Genomic DNA, 13,751 nt, shown 5'->3' on the forward strand with positions numbered 1-13,751 from the left:
CATCATCATAAAGAAAGATAACAAAAATGTAAATGTGTATCCAGTATACTATGATGTTTTAGAATACTTTCAAAAACTCACATATTTTAACAAAATAGTATTTTAAAAACTTTCTAGAAATTGCTTATTGTTCATCTATTTTCATGGGGTTTTTTTTTCAAAATTTCTCAGTCGTTTTCTTCTTCTTCAAATTTTTATACATAGTCTTAGGCCGCGTTCATAGTGAACGCGTTATCTTCTAGCGTTGCTCTATGTTGCGTTAAACAAAGCGGATTTCGAAGTTAATGCGTATATACTATGAATGGCAGCTACGTTTTAGTAGTAATAGCATATGAAGTCTAATGTGAATTCGAAATCAAGCATTTTGATGACAAATTTTAAATATTCTATTTTCCAAGAAATGTCCCACAAAAGCAAAAAAAATAATCTAATATAAAATTAAGAATAACTCAAAAGAAGTTGAATCTCGAATATACAGTTTGAGCACTCGATGCTATGTGTACAGGAATACGTTTCAGGAACCAGTAGATTTTTTGAAAATTAGGAAAAAAACGATATCAAACAAATTATTTATATTTCGGCAGATAACAAGGAAAGGTAATGATTTTTTAATAACAAAATCAGTAAAATTTGGAAAAGTTTTTACTACAAACACAAATAGAGGAAAAATGTTTTTTTTTGATCTATTTTTGTAAGCGATGATGAGTAGATGGGTTATGGATTTGAATTGAATAACCCTTCCTTGTAAAATAGGGCAAATATTTAAAAACTAAAATGATAGGGAAGATAACTCATATTATATAAATTAGATTATTAAATAACAATGATATAGCTTTCAAGCCCAAAATATAATTATAATTAAGTGGTGTTGTTAGACGCTTCTACTTGATCTAACTCACAATATTTCCTCCAGGAAAATATTACCTAAGACTTTAAGATTTCGCTAATAAATGCCCAAATCTTTGACATCTACGAGAAAAAAGCTTGAGTTATTGAGTTGTCCGTTTTTAAAAAGAGGTTAAAAACGAGCCCTTATTTATCAGCTGTTGGTATTGACAAAAACCAATATCAATATCTTATTTTATATCGAATTTGTTATTGGTAAATTATAAACTAAAAAATTGAAAATTTCTAGAATTTGTCATCTCCTAATTTCTAAACTCCTAATTTCTACATTTAAAAATTACGATGAAAGCAAGCTTTTAAAAATAATTGACAGCAGAATGTGAATTATCGTGTCATTGAATTAATATTTACTAGAAAAAAAAATAAATATATATTAAGATGAACGTAGAAATGAAAGACTTAATAATCCTATGAGATCATCGTAGAATAGTTTTACTTCGGATCATGATTGATTAAATGAACAGTAGTTCCAAGGATAGATGCTCTAAGAATAACTACTTCAAAGAAATTGCTGGCTACCCATTCTCGAATTAAGCCAATATTTAATTTCATTTGCTAGGATATTTTTAAAAAATAAATCCGAGAATTGTAAGTAAGAATTTTGGGATAGCAGTAGATCTTGTTGTAAATGAATATAAAATTGATCTGTTTCATTTACAATTAATTTTTGCTGTTAGTATACATTACATACATTAATCTATTTCTCGCCTATGAATTTATACATACCCACATTGACAGTTACACAAGTATAAGCCGGAGCTGTAGCAAATCGAAACTAATAGAGAATATAGTTGATAATATTGGAACAGGGCAAATTAAACAAGCAAAATCTTCAGGCTTGAGTTATATTATTCTGGATAACCTAGTGACTTAGAAGTTTTTAGAAATCGGCTCAAAAAGTGCCCTTTAATAACACTAAATATAATACTATTAAACCGATTGAATTTGTTGGTGTATAATATATTCATTTATTAAGTAAATATTTGCTTTAATTTTGTTAACCCATTAAAACGTAAAATTAAAAAATAGTAATAATTAATTGCCACAATTAATGGCAAATTATAAATAAATCGAAAGCATTTAATCATTAAATACCACTATCGTTGCAATCTATTTACACTATGCTTGAGTATATGTTCAGGGAGTATAATAGTATACACATAAGTTTAAAATAAAATATAGTCTCGTATACTTCTGCAGATATACAAAGTTGGCACTCTCCAGAATAAAAATATATGATGAACAAACTACCCAAAACATCCAGAAGTAAATGTCTAATTGATATTTCGGGATTGAGGCTTCTTAAATAAATAATATTATATCTTAAGTTGAAGCAAAATGGCATGGCGAGCAAATGTACCGATCAATATATTTTGATATTTTTTAGCGTTTTGTAATAAAAACTTTAATTAAAGTCAAAATTGAGGAAAATTAGTATTACATTTAGCCAACGATAATTCTAATATTATTCATATTCAACCATTATTTTATAATATCCTTTTTTAGAGTTCAAGACCAAATTATCATAAAATAAAAAATAATAATTTTTTTGTAAAGATTTCTTAGGGCATTTTCTCTCTTAATAAAATGTTAAGTTAAAATTTTTTATAATAAATAAATGGTAAAATTTATAATTTAATATTATAGTGAAAGGGAGAAGAATAGTTATTAATTTTCACAAATATAATAACTACAAAATATAGGCATACTTTTTTTTCGATTTAAATGGTACAAATTAATTCCATGTTCCTTATGGTAAGTGTATATCCTATTTATATTTGTCTAGTTTAATTAAAACACTTATTAATTTTTTTTTAAAAATAGATGTTCCTCGTTTTAACTTTCGTTTTTTCATCTATAACACAATGTCGAGTACCTGAAGGTATGTCTTACATAAATCTATTTTTATCCTAGGTTAGTAATCTCACATCTCTGGAATACTCCACTAATCTACCCCAACACTGTTTTTTTTTGCTCCTACTTTTCATTTAGCCCTTTTTGATATAACCCTCCAGTAAATTACCTTTGGACAAAAATTATTTAATCCGGCCTAGGTTAATGGCTAGCTATATTTAAAAAAAAAATATTGACAAGACACAAATATAGAAAATATTATTAAGATATAGAATTAGTTTACCTCCTTTCATTTTGATGGAAAAAATTAAAATAATCATCAATGTCAGTCAAAAAAAATATCCGCTAATTCTATTCATTAAATAAATTAAGCACAAAAATATGTGTTAATTTCTTTGTTCCTTTTACGAACAAAATATTCAGGCTTGCCTAATAGTATTCTGGATTTAGCCGTTTTTAAAACCAGGCTTAAAACGTGCCATTTACAACACTAATCATAAGCCCAAAAATTTATATAATTTATTTTATTTTCTTAGAAGATTTGCAAATTCAATCTAACGATCATAGAGAAACAACTATACCTAGTAAAATTAAAAAAATATATTGATATATTTTTTATATACCTAATCCTAATATTGTTCCTCAAAATAATGAATATATTTAATTTTTTAAAAATGCCATGCCACCAAATCATACGTTTAAAGTAAAAGAAAAATATATATACAATCCTTATGTTGACTATTAATATAACTATAATTACATCTTACTTCATTCAAACTCATAAGATTTGGATTTATCAATTTATATTTTCACAAATTTTATCTATAGGCAACTGTCAACTGTAATTTGAGTTCGAAGCTAATAAGTCCATTACAAGTGTTAATTTTTTTTCTCTTACTTAAACAATTATATATTTTTTTTTCTAAGTAATAAAAATTGTTTGAATAAAAATAAATAAATGAAAGGTTTGAATCAAGTTAGCAGAATTCACGTATTACGAATTAGGACTACCACAATTGGTCTATTTTTAAAACATCTTGGAAGATAGACATCTCAACGAATACGAGGCTTTAGGATAATAATTTTACCATATAACGGGGATTACCTCGAAAATCTATATGATTTATATTATGATTATATTTTTAAAAAAAATAAAATGTGTGATATTTTGATATATTTTTTTCCCTATTCGCTTAACAAATAAAAGAGTATTTTAAATTTTATTACTTTATCAGATAAGAGTAAGTCAAATTCTATATAATATTATTTACTACTAATAGATAGCTTTGATACAAAATTTATTAAGACACGTTTAACCTACTCTAAAAATCTTTGACAATTTTACCATTAATTATTTGAGCCATTTGTAATTTATATTAAAAAAAAATTTATCAAAAAACGAATATAAATTATATTATTTTTCAAAGGTTCATGGCGAAATTTCAAAATAAAAATTACACATTACACAATGATGAAGAAAATGAATGATATATATATATATTATTAAATAAAATTGTTATATCGTGAATCTAATAAGTATAGTTACCTAAAGTTGCTTAGAGATAGGAAGGGCCTTTGTAGTTGAAACATCCACTATGGAACATATGTTTAGGTAAAATTTCGCAATTTCATAATATTTTTATAGTAAATCTAGAAATAATTTTGCTTTAAATTTCTTATTTTCTATCTAATATAGTGCGTGTAAAAATCCAAAAAAAAAATCTATTTATTAACTTAAAAATAATTTTTATTATTTTTTCTGTTTTAAATGTATTTTACGATTAACTTAAACGAAAATTTATATATGATATATTAAAGATAAAGAAAAGTAGTTACTTCATCATTAAAAATGTAACATTTAAACTTTAAATTGATAGTGATACATCATGAAAAGGTAATAGTGGCCTGATTATTGGTCTTATTCAAACCTTGCGCATGGTGCTGCATTACAAATGCATAATTTTTTTAAGGGCTAGTTATCTGAGAATTCGCCAATATATAAATTGGATTTTAATGAGTTTCGAAATAAGGATCGTTGGGAAGCTATAAGAATGAGTAATCAAATTAGTTGGATTTTATCAACATTTTAAGAAATGGTATATAATATAATATACGTTCTATTGAATTCGCATATCAAATAATAAATAATTAATTTAGGTTTATGATAAATAAAATATTCAAAATTATTTAGCCAATTAATTTTAAGAGAAAATTTAACCAAAGTATTATATAAACAACCCCCCCCCCCCAAAGAATAATAAAGTCAGGGCCATTCAAATAAAACATTTTTTTTCTCTCTTTAGCTTCCACCTTTTCTGATGGTAAGCTCCATCTCTCTCCACTTTATGTTATTCATTAATCTCTTTTGTCTAATTTATACTTCTTTATATTGGCTCTAACTTTATGGCCCCATTGAAGTTTTGGCCTTCCTCTTTTTCGTTTGCCCATCACTTCCAAACTCTCAACCTTATTTCCTATGAAGTGTAAGGCCTTCTCATTTTGTGCCCATACCACCTAAGTCTGTTTACCATTAACTTAATCTTAATGGGCACTACCTTTAAACTACTTAGTATTCTTGTACTGCGCACTTTATTCTTTCTTGTTACCCCAGCAATCATCCTCAGCATTCTCATCTCCATAGTTTGTAGACTTCTCTCGTCTGATTCTTTGGCCATGTTTCCGAACTATATAGAATAGTTGGTTGTACTATGGAATTGTAAATTTTTTAATTTGTGTGGGATTCTTTTGTCAAATAGCACTCCAGATAAAGATCTTTACTTTTACCACCCTTGATTAATTTTACTCTTTATCTCTTTTTCTTTTGTGCCGTTTGTTTGTATAGTGGAGCGCACATATATGCAGCTTTCAATTGCCGATATATGCCATTCATTTATATCAATACTCTCTGTTCCATCTCCTCCTATCACCATATACTCTCTTTTCTCTATTTACTTTTAGTCTGTGCTTTTCTATGATATTTATTTAACTCACTAATCTTTCTTACTTTTCATGCTTGGATTCGGCAAATATCACAATATCAGCTGCAAATATCATATCTCACGGAACTGTTTGAGGTATAGACTGTGCTAACTATTACTGTAATAAAGAGAAGTGGGCTGAAAGATTACCCTTAATGAACTCCTTTGGATATTGTGAAGCCTGCTGAAGTCCCTGTTGTGCAACGGACTATTGTTGTATGGCCCATATACATTATGTGCTTATTTCTTGTTCTGTTATAGGTTGTACAAGGTTTTGACATGGGGAGTGTTAAATGTAGTATGTGGGGATTAAAGTTGAGAAGCTCCTGAAAATATTCTTTCCATTTATTCATTATTTCTTTTTCCTTTATTATCAATTTCCCATCTTTATTTGATTACTTTCGGAGCTCCGTTTAAATCCCTAGAGTTCTTTTTTTGGCTAATCTGTATATTTTATTTTGCCCTTCTTTGGTATGTAGTTCTTCATACATGTCATCGTATGCCATAGATTTGGCCCTAGCCACGCTTTTGTAGCTAATCTTTTGGATTTTTTGAAATTTGTCTTGTCATCTGGGTTTTTGGATTTCATATTTTATATAGGGCTTTTTTCTCCTTTATAGTGGTTTGTACCTCTTCATTCCACCACCATAGTTCTTTGTGTGATTTGTTGCCTCCCCTTGTCAAGACAAGTGTCAATTTGACAGTGTCTATTAATATGGATGAAAGGTCTGTCCAGATTTTTTCACTGACTTGTGAGGAATCTATTGTTTCGATGTTTGCATTGATTGCAAAGGCATCTGTCATTGTTTTTAATTTGCCCCATTTGATTCATGGTTCCAGTTTTATCTTGTTTTGAGTGGATTTATTTGAGATGTGTAAATCCATGAATAGTAGCTTGTGTTGTGCGGCTATGTCTTCTCCTGGGATGACTTTGCAGTCTATTACATCTTTTAATCATCTGCGAGTACACATGTAATCTATCTGGATTTTCCTTGTACCATTTTCATATGTTATTAAATGACTGTCTTTTTTTCTATAGTAGTGTTGGTTATGAAGGTCAAAGCGCAAATTTCAATACGTGCTCTCCTTCATCATTTTTTTCTCCATATCCAAAACCACCATGTTGCCTTTCGTAGCTATCTCTTGCTTTCCCCACATGCGCATTTGAGTCACTACCTATTATGACTAGGCCATCCTTAGGGATTTCCATTACAGCTTCATCAAGGATAGCTCTAAAGTCATCTTCCTCTTCTTCCTTGAAACCATTTGAGGAGCATATAAAAAGGATGTGTAATATTGATTGACCAATGCAGAGTTTTATCTTCATTAGTCTATCAGAGATCCTGTTGACTTCCACTACTGAGGAGGTTAGATCTTGAGTGAGGATGATGCCGACACCGTTCCTATTGCTAACTACCATTATAGTACAATTTATACCCATCTCTAATCATTAAAGTCTTTTGACCTTTCCATTTCGTCTCTTGTATGCACGCTATATCAACTTTTCTCTGGTTCAACATTGATGCCAATTCTCTCATCTTTAAGCGTCCCAATATTTAAACTTGCTAATCTTGTCTTCTTTGCATTGACCTTTACTTTACTTTTAACAGGATGGGGGTCTACACCCTGCGCGTCGCTTGGAGGGAACGCCCTACCTTTCATATTCATCTTTCCATTTGTTTCCTTCATTTTGTTTATTGCACAGGTATCCTTAGCATCCGGTTGTCCTAGCACCCCGGGACCGGGGTGTCATCTCTAAGCTCCGAAATTCATCTTTTTACACATCAGTCAACGAAGAAAAACTTGAAAGTTTTGATGCTCTTTACCAGGATTGAACCTGCGTCCTTCTTCGTCCTTCTGTTTCCAAGCATACATCTAACCCATCAGGCCTTAAAACATAATTTTTAAATAAAAATTATTACTAATATATATTCATTAAATTGAATACGATCATATTTATGTTTAAATTCATATAATAAATGGTACTCTTAGACCCCCTTTCATCGCTGTCTAGGAATTTGTTCAGTCTGAAATACATCTACAGAAAAGAATTAAATCTTTATATCCATTTCCTATTTTGTATATCCCGTTGTGGGTATTTATCGGGTTTCCATCACATTAATTTTAAATATCATATTAAAGATCTATATAATAAAATTTAAATATTTCTCTATTTTATTCTTGAGATATTAATGATGGAAATCACATACGCCATATATGATAATATTTTTATATAATAATTGAAAGTGTTATCATTTTGATATTACATTTTGAAGAAAAATAGCTAACAATCTCACAAAATTATCAGAGATAATGCTTATTATTATTAAATTAAACGATATGAGATTACCAAAGGGAAAAGATTAAAGAACAAAATAAGAATATATTTTGAGTTTTAAATATGTATATATATCCTAGTTCAATTTATAATAAAGCCAAGTCAAGAGCTAGCTCCATTGGGCAGAGCAGGCCTTACAGTTTTGAGCCATGGGTAGACTAGAGTCGAAAACATCGATTTTCTCAGGTTTCTAATATAGGATAAACTAAAAAATTATAGGTGAAAATAATTGTAAATTGAATTACATAAAACGTGTTTTAAAATATCCAATAGAATATAATAACAAGGACAACTCTAGATTATCATCTTTGGATAGGTCATACTATTTTACCTTTACTGTAGTAAATAAATAAAACCAAACAATTTGACAAAACCGATTAAATTGTAATTTATGATTATTTATTTGGCCAAAAATTTTATAGTAAATCTATTTTTTATAAAAATATTTAATATACGCGATATAAATATGTTTATCAAAAAAAATGTAGACATGTCATGGATGATGAAAATGAAGCGATATTTTAACAATCAAGGACATTGAAAATTATTATAAAGGAAAAAAATTTTGGAAATATTAGTTAGAAAAATATATTTTATTACATTTGATAAACCTTGCTGGTTTAATTTATTAAAACTTATAAAAATATGTTGCAAATTAATTCTTTATTCCTATGGGTATGTATTTTAATTTTTCAATTACATATTAATAACTTAATACCTTTTAATGGCAAAACCAGATAATTAATTGCCTTAACATTAGTTTGCTCCTCGATAATACAATGCGAACCCTAAAGGTAGGTTCTTATTTAGATGTAAAATTAAAATCAGTAATCCACTGTGAATATTAGTATCCCCTCATTTGAAATTTATAAATAAAAAAAAATGTTTTGTTATAATGATAATTTTAAAGATGATAGGTCGTTCTAATACTCATAACGAAAATTGATTACTGGAATATTTTTCGTGAATTTTATTCAATTGGTAAATAATGTACTGGGCAATTTCTTTCAAAAGAATTTTATAACAAAATATAAATGACAAATTTAATTTAAAATTTATATTTAGATATTATATTGAAGGGAAAAAGATCATTGAAAAGATAAAATAATTATTAATTTTTCTTAGAAATAAAATAACTAGGCATACTTTTTTTCGATAAGATTTATTTAATGGTGCAAATTAATTCTATGTTCCTCATGGTAAAGTATCCTCATTTATATATTGTCCAGTAGAATTAAAACACTTATTAATTTTAAAAAAAAACAGATGCTTGTTTTAACTTTCGTTTTTTCATCGATATTACAAGTCCGACCTGAAGGTAAATTACAATCTAATTAATTTATTATCGTTTAATAATCTCACATCTCTGAACTTCCCCACTATCTATCCAACACTAATTTTTTTTACCCTTACTTTTCAAAGGCCCTCATCTATTTTTATCAAAGGTGATAAATTTATTTCCAATTTTTTCGATATTATTAAACCAAAAAATTTATATAATTTTTATTTTATTTTCTTAGAAGGCTTAGAAGTTCAATCTAATGATCATCGAGAAACAACTATATCCAGTAAACAAGAATATTTATATTTTTGTATTTTCCAGAAATTATATTCATTTTACAATCATAAATATACATTTGATATGATATTCATGCTCAAAATTCATGAGAATATTTATATATATATTTTTTTAAATGCCATGCGAAATACTCCTGCATATTGATGTGAAATAAAAAACATTTGTAAACCTTATGTTGACTATATATATTAAATATATTAAATCTCACGTCATTAAAAGTCGTAAGATTTCGAATTACCAATTATTTTTCAGCAAAATTTTATCTATAGCATGGCAACTGCAATTTGAGTACGATGCTCAGATTTCATGAGTGCTACAAGTGTTAATTTCTTTTTTCTTACTTAAACGATTATATATATATGTTTTCTAAGTATAAATAGTTTAAATTAAAAATAAATAAATAAATAGATTTGGGTACTGTTAGATGTTTTCATGTAACACGAATTAGGACAACTACAATTGGTCGATTTCTGAAACATATTGGTCGTAGATGAATCTTTCAACTTGTACGAGGAGGCTTTAGGATAATAATTTCAGCATTGGGGACATAATTCACTACTAAATTTTTATTATTTATATTATTTTGATGATATTTTAAAAAATTATAAAATGTATGATTATTTAGATATTGTTTTTTGTTTCTAATTTCGCTAACAAATAAAAGAGTATTTAAAATTTTGTTATCTTACCAGATAAGAGTAAGTAAAATCTAATTATATTAATATATATATTTGTAACATTTTTAATGCATTTTTTTTCACCAATGTATTAAAAATATTATGTAAATGCGTATATTTTTCTAGATTTAAATACATGATTTTTAGCGGGATATTTATTGAAACAGGTTTAACCTCCTGTCTATATTTTGTATAATTTTGACATAGTCAAGAGCTAGTCTGGCCATTGGGCAGAGCAAGACAAACAGTTTTTGTGAGCCATGGGTAGGCTAAAATCGAAAACATCGATTCTCTCAGGTTTCTAATAAAGGATAAACTAAAAAATTACAGGTGAAAATATAATTAAATCTGAATTACATAAAACGTGTTTCTAAATATCAAATAAAATATAATATCAAAGACGATTCTAGATTATCATCTTTGGGCAGGTCATACTATTATGCCTTTACTGTAGTAAATAAAGAAAACCAAACAATTTGACAAAAGGATTAAATTGTAATTTATGATTACTTATTTGGCCAAAAATTTATAGTAAATATATTTTTTTTAATTAATAATATTTTGTTTGTTTGGGTAGTCTAAGACACCTGTATATCATTTGGACCCCAAGCCCTAAAATTATTCAAAATAATAAGGCAAAGGTCACGTTTAATCATAAGTGATTCAAAAGAAGGCTTCTACCCACGACAAAGAATATCAATAAAGTTTTCGATCAAACTGTATATCTATACATGGTTCATTAAGCCCCGCCGACCAAACTTAAAATATTTTTTTTTATTTTTTTTTTCTCTCTTCTTTTAATTATATATTTTTATAAAGTTATAGTATATTAATTATAATTTTAATATTCTTTTAATAAATGATCTATTCACATATTAAAAATAAAACTAATTATTTGTATATTATTTAGATTCATTCATACATATTTTTAGAAGTAACTAGTTACTTCTGGCAGTTACATTTCAAAAAATATAACTAGTTACAGTTACTAGTTGCAATTTTTAAAAATATAACTAGTTACAGTTATTATTTTTAGCAAAAATCTAACTAGTTTTACTTTTAACTATTAACTTTAAAAAAACTAGTATAAATGAATAAAGGAATATTATTCGATATATAATATTTTCTTCTCGTGATTCGAATATTATTTATTTGATTCATGAAATCGAAATAGCGTCGTTATTGGAAATATAATGTCCGATTTATTTCAAAAATATGCGCCCCGCATATGGAAATAATAAATTAATAAAATAAGAATCATACACAATAAATATTCATTAGAATTGCTTGAATTTTAATAGAAAAGCTAAAAAAATTGCTAATTTTCATACCTTCCCTTAGTAAATCATATCGATTTAACTTATTGGATATAGCGTCTATTGTCCCCAGCCAAGATCTCACACTTCACTTTAATATTTTGTGTTATATAACTTAAAATCCTAAAAGTCATGATAAGAAATTATTTCTCAGATATTCTATTTAAAAGGCGACAACTGAAAAATTTAGGGAAAAACTTAGATCCTAACGCAATGAGCTACTTTTTTTTCAATTTGAGGATACTCGTAAAAATAAAAGAAGAAATTTTTTCCAAAATTATCCAAAAAGGAAAAATCTTAAAATAAAATTACATATTCAAAAGTAAAATTCTTTTTAACCTTACTCATATTTTACCTTCCTTCTTCCCATCTTCTTAAACCCCAACGACACTCTTTCAAATTTGTCATAAGTTGTTAGTATTTATTACGTACATATCATTACTAGCATTTCAATAATTTTGAAAAAAAAGTAGATTCAAATAATGTTGAATAAGCTGGATCAAGGTCTTGGGGCACAATTAACAGAAAAGGTTAGCTTAAGTGTTGATATTTATCAATGCTAATATTGTTTTAAAATTTGGATTAAAAGAATAAAGGCTTAGGAAAATACCCGTGTGTTTCATACCAGATTTGCATTGTTTGGGACTTTCATGAAGGAATAGCTACTTTTCGACCGATACATGTTGCGATTGTTAATGATGTCTAAATATAATATAGAATTTATATATATATAAATATTATAATTAATTGGTTACATAGCGACGGGAGAAAAATAATCAATCAACAAAAGGAATATGACTAATTAAAATTTAGACTTATTATTGTCAAAATAAATATCAATAAATTGATAATAAAAAATATATAAATTTTAGTGTCAAAAATAAAATATTTTTGTTTCACTTTACCAAAGTATGGTGATTGGATATTAAAAAAAATTATTTAAATATGATATATTCGCTATTATTTTTTATATTAATTAATGTAAATCATTTTGGGTATTTATTTTTGTATAAACTACTATAAAATGTGTAAATATTAAGAAAATTTTTTTTTTAACTAACAAATGGTAGCTGACTAAATGAGATGTATACCTATATAGTTAATTTTATTTGTAAATAATTTGTTTTTTTTTTCAAATGAAAAATAAAACCAGGGCATATTTGGATGAAATAATAACGATATGTGATATACCACTATAATTTTTTAATAATTATTAATGTTATAGAATTTTATCATTCTGTCTGACTCTAATCAAATGAACCTATAATTAATAATGTAATTATATTAGTTTTAAAAATAATTTTTATATATAGATTGAAAGCTGGCTTAAAATGGATTTAAATATTGAACGGTTCTACTTTGGTAGAGTTATGTATACTATAACCTTTAATGGAAGATGAATTTCTTGGACCCAACTGTATCCTAAGACTCCAATGCGTTCTTATCCATCTATCGTGATAAAAGATAGATTCAAAGTATAAATAGATAATCTATGATAGGCTTGAACAGGTGTTGGAAGTGGATTACTTCATATGATATAATTTTATTAGCCACATGTGGAATAAATCGAATTAAAAAAATTTAGAAAAAGAAAAGCTTTCTTTCTTTCTAAATCGTTCAAAAAATTTTGTATGTCAGACCATTTAATATATACACACACAATTGTGAGGCAATGGAAAAGTTTAAATAATAATATCTTATGAACTATCGAAAAAAAGGCAAATAAATATTTAAAATAATACATTTTTTGTTAACACATGCAAAGGAAAAATTATTGTTATTTGTACATGTATATTAAATAATTATATTGAGTAATAAAATGTTTGAATATTGATAAATTTTAAATATTATATTCATTATATTTTAAATATAAATATACCAAACAATCAATGGTATTTATTTATGATATTGAGTATTTTATATTTGTAGGTAAATGAGAATTATTTCAACGATTCGTTTAATTAAAAATTAATTAACACTATATTAATAACCCGTATAACAGTTGCCATGTTGTAGATAAATTTTGTGAAAATTTTTTGTGTACCCTAATCAAATCTCATGGTTTTTAATGACCTGAAATAAGTATAATATACTTGTAATCAT

At 26.7% G+C, this 13,751-nt stretch overlaps 1 long non-coding RNA gene across 1 annotated transcript; it reads left to right on the plus strand.

The window, feature by feature from the left end:
• Window positions 1-8,615: 8,615 nt before the first annotated feature.
• Window positions 8,616-10,334, plus strand: LOC135928211 (uncharacterized). Its single transcript, XR_010572252.1, has 4 exons — window positions 8,616-8,751; window positions 9,343-9,394; window positions 9,597-9,644; window positions 10,064-10,334. It is a non-coding gene; the product is annotated as an uncharacterized LOC135928211 (long non-coding RNA).
• The last annotated feature ends 3,417 nt before the right edge of the window (window positions 10,335-13,751 follow it).

Source organism: Gordionus sp. m RMFG-2023, chromosome 4, assembly GCF_954871325.1.
Source record: "Gordionus sp. m RMFG-2023 chromosome 4, tfGorSpeb1-WG-v2, whole genome shotgun sequence".
Classification (NCBI taxonomy): domain Eukaryota; kingdom Metazoa; phylum Nematomorpha; class Gordioida; order Chordodea; family Parachordodidae; genus Gordionus; species Gordionus sp. m RMFG-2023.